General features: G+C 50.8%; 1 non-coding gene across 1 annotated transcript; it reads left to right on the top strand.

Moving 5' to 3' along the window:
- Positions 1-1,274: 1,274 nt before the first annotated feature.
- Positions 1,275-1,381, top strand: LOC121133396. The gene has a single exon (XR_005870224.1). It is a non-coding gene; the product is annotated as a U6 spliceosomal RNA (small nuclear RNA).
- The last annotated feature ends 4,939 nt before the right edge of the window (positions 1,382-6,320 follow it).

Here is a 6,320-nt window from a genome sequence, read left to right as displayed (position 1 = left end):
ACACTGACTGGCCTGGAATTCACTATGTAGACAAGACTGGCCTTGAACTCCCAAGTGCTGGAATTACAGGCCTGTACCACCATGCTGGGCATCCTGTTTATTACACCTGGAATTTCAAGCCTTGGGAGGGGGTGGCAGGAGGCGTAGGAATCAGTCATCCCTAGCTACAAAATGAGTTTGAAGCCAGCTCTGGTTATTTGAGACCTTACCTCAAAATAATAAAAATAAAAATGAAAATAAAAAATGAAAAGTTTAAATATTCATAAAGAATTATTCAGTGAAAGCAGGCATGGAACAGGTAAACACTGTAATATCATTTTAAAATACAATATACCTTGAAGAAAGGCTGCAAAGAAAAGCTCTTTAAACTGGGTGTGCTGGTGCATGTCCTTAATCCCAGTCCTTGGGAGACAAAGGCAGGCAGACAGATCTCTGTGAGTTTGAGGCCAGCTTGGTCTACATAGTGGGTTCCAGGACAAGCAGGGCTATGTAAACAGAACTTATCTCAAATAGTCAAATAATATAAAATAAAATAAATATTGCCCCCCAGCCCAGAACACTTTTGCTGTGGTCCGAAGGTAACTAATGAGTGTTTTCCTTCCCGTGGTTTGCACTGGGAAGAGTCCCCCAGGTGGCCTCTCTACTTGAACCCTGAGCAGCACCAAGAAACCCCATGCACTCCTCTTCTCCACTCTGAGTCACACAGCCTCCTTCACCACCCTCTGCTTCGTCAACACAAGTGCCTTGCACTCATGCGGTCCAACAGATGCAAACGTTTTTAAGAACTGCAGCCTGCTTTAGCAAAGACAGGTGAGGCAGCCGGGCGTTGGTGGCGCACGCCTTTAATCCCAGCACTCGGGAAGCAGAGGCAGGCGGATCTCTGTGAGTTCGAGGCTAGCCTGGTCTACAGAGCGAGTCCCAGGACAGCCTCCAAAGCCACAGAGAAACCCTGTCTCGAAAGACCAAAACAAACAAACAAACAAACAGGTGAGGCTGACCAAGCTTGTCGTTTTTGTTAGTAGTGATGGAGAAGCGTATCCTCTGGGCTTGGGAGTGGCTGTGACGGTATGCCCACAGTCGCCGGGCAGTCACCAGCAGAACCGAAATGTATTCGTTGACATAAACAAACAGATTTGGCGGAGTGTGTCAGATTTTAGATTTTAGAAGATTCTAGAAACCTTGAGGCACTTTTTTTATGTACCAGAAAATTACAGAACTGTTGGATCAGAAATGCCAAATGGAACGATAGGATGTTTGCATTAAACTCACCTTGGGTGCCTGCTTTGGCAGCACATATACTAAAATTGGATCTATACAGAGAAGATTAGCATGGCCCCTGCACAAGGATGACGCACAAATTCATCGAGTGTTACATATTTTTGATTCTATGAAGGTGACCGTAGTGAAGACTCCTAGTAACGGGGGATACAGAGCCTGAACCATCCATCTTCCATAACCAGGTAAGGCTTCCAGGGATGGGGCTGGGACATCAGCCCAGCCATAAAACCTTCACCCTACAATCAGTCCTGCCTGCAAGATGTGCTGGGGTCATGGCGGGCAGAAGCCGTGGGAGTGGCCGACCAGTAACTGGTCCAGGTTGAGGCTTCCACTGTGAGAGGCAGCCCGTGCCAGACACTGTCTGGAGGGCCAGGAACCAGAGGCTGGACAGTCAAGAGACCCAGGACACAACCAAGCACAACTGGCAAAACAAAACAATGAAATGATTTCTAGTGACATTCTGCTGTATTCATAGATCAGTGCCGAGCCCAGACGTCATCACAGAGGCTTCACCCAGCAACCGATGGGAGCAGATACCGACCTACACCCAAACATTAGGCAGAGTTAGGGGAACCTCATGGAAAGGGTGGGGGAGGGCCAATGAAAGACCTTGTCTCACAAAACAACGTAGGAAGGCTGGAGGGCCAGCTGGGCACTTGTGCCCTCCCAGAAGGCCCTTCCTTTCTCTTCCTCCATCTTTCTCTCCTTCTGTTGTTTTTGTTCTTGAGATGTATACATATGGCGGCGTAAAAATAAATCTTTAAACACACATGCACACACACACACACACACACACACACACACACACACACCACAACCTGAGGTGGTTAGTTCATAAGGAATAAACCCTCCTACACCCACTTGCACACTTTCTTCTTTTTTAAAAATTACTTTTATTCTGTGTGCATTGGTGTTTTGCCTGTATTCTGTGTGAGGGCGTCAGATCTTGGAGTTACAGACCTGGGTCCTCTGGAAGAACAGTCAGTGGTCTTAACCGCTGAGCCATCTCTCCAGTCCTGAGCACACACTTTTATATGCATACATGAGTAGCATCCAGGCAGTCTCCAGCCTGTTGCCTCCATGATTCTTATCTGTGGGATAGTAAGTGCCAAGTCTCTGTCCCTTGGAGCCCCTCCCCCCTCCCTTCCTTACAGTGAACACCCTGGTGAGCGCCCTCAGCCCACCATACACACCTCTGGTTTAGACTCCTGCATGAAGTCTGATGGTTGTTTAGGAGACTTGCTTATGAGACCATCGAAGGAATCATGGGAGTTCCTTCATTTGCACCGCCAGCCCCACTCTTGGTGTCTGGCATCAAAGCAGTAGTTCATTTAGAGTCAGGGGTCTGCTTGATGCTCATCTGGGAGGAGGGGCGGGGATGGAGGGGTGGACCCCTGCTGCTCAGTGTGTAGATGCCTTGGCAGCCCCAGTCTGTCAGGAAATGCTAAGGGCGAGGGGAGGGGTGTCCTTAGGGAACCCTGTCTAAACCCTGCAGATCCAAAGTGACTCCAGCCAGTCTTTGTAAGTGAAAACTGACCTTTTTTTTTTTTTCTCTGTGTTGCCCTGACTGTTTTGAAACTCATCTGCGCACCAGGCTGGGCTCCACTCACAGAGATCCACCTGCCTCTGCCTTTCAAGTGTTGGGATTAAAGGTGAGCGCCACCACCACCTGGCAAAACTTGACCCTTCTTGACTGAACTTGCCCAATTTGAGACCTTAGGAATTTTAAAAGAAATTTGCTGCCTTTCTTTTCTCCACTCCCCCATTTTTCTTTTTGTTGATTTGGTTCTTGAAACATGGTCTCCTGTCTTCTGCACTGGCCTGGAACTTGTCATGTAGCCAAGCATAACCTTGAACTCCTGATCCTCCTGCCTCATCTCCACCTTCCTAAGTACACGAGCCCCCACACCTGGCTGAGGATTTTCTTTTCTTTTTAAAGAAAAGACTTATTTTAGTTTTAGTGTGTGTGTGTGTGTGTGCTCATATAAATGTGAGCGTGGGTGTCCGGAGAGGCTAGAGGTATCAGATTCTCTAGAGTTAGGGTTACATGGGTGCTGGGAACTGAACTTTGGTCTTCTGAAAGTGCTTAAACCACTGAGTCCTCTCCTCAGTCCAAAGATTTTCTCCTCTTCTTCTCCTGCTTCCTCCCTCCCTCCCTTCCTCTCTCCCTCCTTTCCTCTCTCTCTCCTCCCTTTCTCTCCCCTCCCTCCTCCTACTTCCTGCCTCCCTTCCTCTTTCTCCCTCCCTCCCTCTCACCCTCTCTCTCCCCCCCCTCTCTCTCCTCCTGCTTCCTCCCTCCCTCCCCTCTCCTCCTGGAGTAATGTAATGGAGATTGCATTACGAAGTTTGGTAGGAGGGTGAACATCAGAGAGCAGGGTAGGAGCTGGAGGGGAGAGGGAAGTTCCACGCATGTCAGAGAGCAGGGTAGGAGCTGGAGGGGAGAGGGAAGTTCCACTCATGTCACCTGCTCCTCTGAATTCCTTAGACATCTACTTTTCTGTTCCTGCTTTCATCCTTGAGAGGTCACAGCATTCACTCATCACTCTGTGACTAAAACCCTTGCTCTCACAGCAGAAGGAACGCGGCTCTGAACAAGGTGAGGCGTACGGCTCATGTTTGATGATCGACTTACGTACTTCCAATACCGAAATTCCAAGGTGGCAGCTGGGATTCTCAGCAGAAGCAGGCGAATCTGAGTTTGAAGTCTAGAGCCTCCAGTCCAACTGGACAGTGCTATTGTCCGAGGCCAACTGTCTCATTGCGAGGCAGGCCAGTTCAGTGAAATGCAAGGCGAGGCTGAGTGTGTGTTTACATGCAGAATCCACTGTTTGCACTTGCTTTCAGTGCCCTGCCTCCAGGCTTGGGTGTCAAGCCACATTGCCAGGCTGCCCAGGGAGGAGGCTTTGTCTGACACCACTCAATCATGGCACGGCTAGCTCTGTTTCGCTGTCCTGCCCACAGGCTGCTGTTTGTAAGGAGTAAGATGGAAGGCACATTTCCCAGGTTCTGTTCAGACGTGGTAAAGCTGCAGGTCCCCCAGCAGGGACTCTTCAAGCCCCATCCCTGCACACTTTACCAGCTCAGGCCCAGACAGGAAGTTGTGAGCCAGGTCAGTAGGGAGGTGGGAAGAGCTCAGTGAACATGGCCTTTCCCAGGCACTGTAGAGACTATGGACTCGCCCAGGTTCTATTCTGCCAGCTGGAGACTTGGCCTCTCTTCATCCTCCTCCGCTGCTTTGGGTACCAGAATGCACCAGCCCCTCTCCATGGGCCCCAGAGTTGGCTTCTTCACTAGCCCTGGTCCATCACCAGGCAAATGAGTGGGCTCTCAGGGGACTGGGACAGATTTCAGATGACTCAGTGTGGCCCATCCCACCATGAGCCAAGCGGCCCAGGGCAGACCGTGTATGACCACGAGCTAGCAAGGTCAGCCTCATGATAGAATATTCCATGGCAGATACAACTGCAGCAAGATGAGCATCCCTAAAAGACTAATTCTTTCTTACCACGAAAGGGAAGTTCGAATAAATGGGCCCAGGTGCCTGTGACTTCCCAGCTGAGCCGTGTGCACCACCCGCGCCTTCTTGTCTCTCTGCCTCTGCTGAAGGGAGAGTGAGTCACTGTTTGGCCCAGTCTCCTCTCCAGGATTTAATCCCTTAATGCAAAAGAGAATTAGGCAAGAGGGTTAAGAGATTAAAAAGATTCATTACCGATTTCTTAAAAATTAAGCTCTGGCTTAAAATAACCTTCGAGGAGCTTCGGGCGAGCAGGTGAGGGGCAAGGGCCCATCAGATGTTATCTGGTGGCTTCTTCATAAAATCAACATCCAACAGCAACAAGCTCAACAAACGTATTTATGTCTCTTCAGCCATGAAGGGAACTTAGTGGCCCACCGTGGCAGGGGATAGGCCCAGTGGAGGTGCTCCAGTCCTGGGATGGGGTAGCCTGGGGTGTCTCCTCATCTGCTACAGGACTGGCCTCTTTCCCAGTGGTGATTCAGCTTTTCCAGTCACTACTGGGCCAAACTCTGGCTTGGTAAGCCCAGGTCATACTCTGGGGTAGGTGAAGAAAGACGTTGAAAACCAAAGCCAGGGTCTGGGTTGATGCCCTTGGCTCCTGTTGCCACTGAGGGCTGTGTGGATGCCCAGGGTCTGGTCAGCCGCCTGAGACCAGGTTGGTGCCCACGGGCCAGGCTGCCACCAGGGCCATACTGATCTGGGTGGCCTCCACTGCCACCGGGGCCATGGTGACATTGGACCTGAGCTGCTGCCAAGAGCCATGTCTGTGTCCATGGCCCGGCTGCCGCTGGGGTCCATGTTGATCTCTGTGGCCCGTGTTACCACAGAAATCCGAGGGTTGTGCTGAGCCGGCACCACCCTTTGCTGGACCTGGAAGATCTGTCTCTGCCCCTTGCTGGCCACTGCCACGGAAGAGCTGTCTCCACTCCTCACCTGGGGTGGGGGATGGTGCGGTCTCAGTGGCCTTGGACTGACCAAATCAGCTACCATCCAGACCACATTCAGGGCTTCAAGGTGGCCCACCCCAACATGGACCCCACCTGTGATCTGCCAGAGTACTTGAAGGGATGGGTGCTGTGGAACCGTAGCCACAGGATCTCCATGACTTGGGGCAACAGCAGGATTCCAGAGAGGAGTCTGAGAGTCTAGGATTGATGGTGCAACAGAATCCAGAGGCCTTGAACCAGGTTAACAATTCGGGCAGTGAAGATTTGCAGGTAAAGCTGGATGAGCAAAAGGGTCTGCTGTGTGACACACCGCAGCTCCCAAAGCCACTAAGACAGCGGATGTGTGATGTCGAGGAGGGGAGCCGGAAGAGCAAAGTGTTTTGTTTGCTTGTTTTGTTTTTAATTGATATCTTTTTAAATTGTCTTTGTGTGGGGGACACTATGGGGTGGGGGATGGATGTGGAGGGGCTGGATTAGGGTGTGAAGGGACACTAGCCACTCCAGCCTGTGGCTCTGGCAGGCCTTGCCCTCCTCCGCAATTCCCTCTGCCTTGCTAAAAACCATTAAATTACATCCCT

This window comes from Mesocricetus auratus, unplaced genomic scaffold (assembly GCF_017639785.1).
Source record: "Mesocricetus auratus isolate SY011 unplaced genomic scaffold, BCM_Maur_2.0 Super-Scaffold_100021, whole genome shotgun sequence".
Taxonomy (NCBI): Eukaryota; Metazoa; Chordata; class Mammalia; order Rodentia; family Cricetidae; genus Mesocricetus; species Mesocricetus auratus.
The sequence above is the reverse complement of the archived record's forward strand: the minus strand, read 5'-3'. Positions and strand labels throughout refer to the sequence as shown.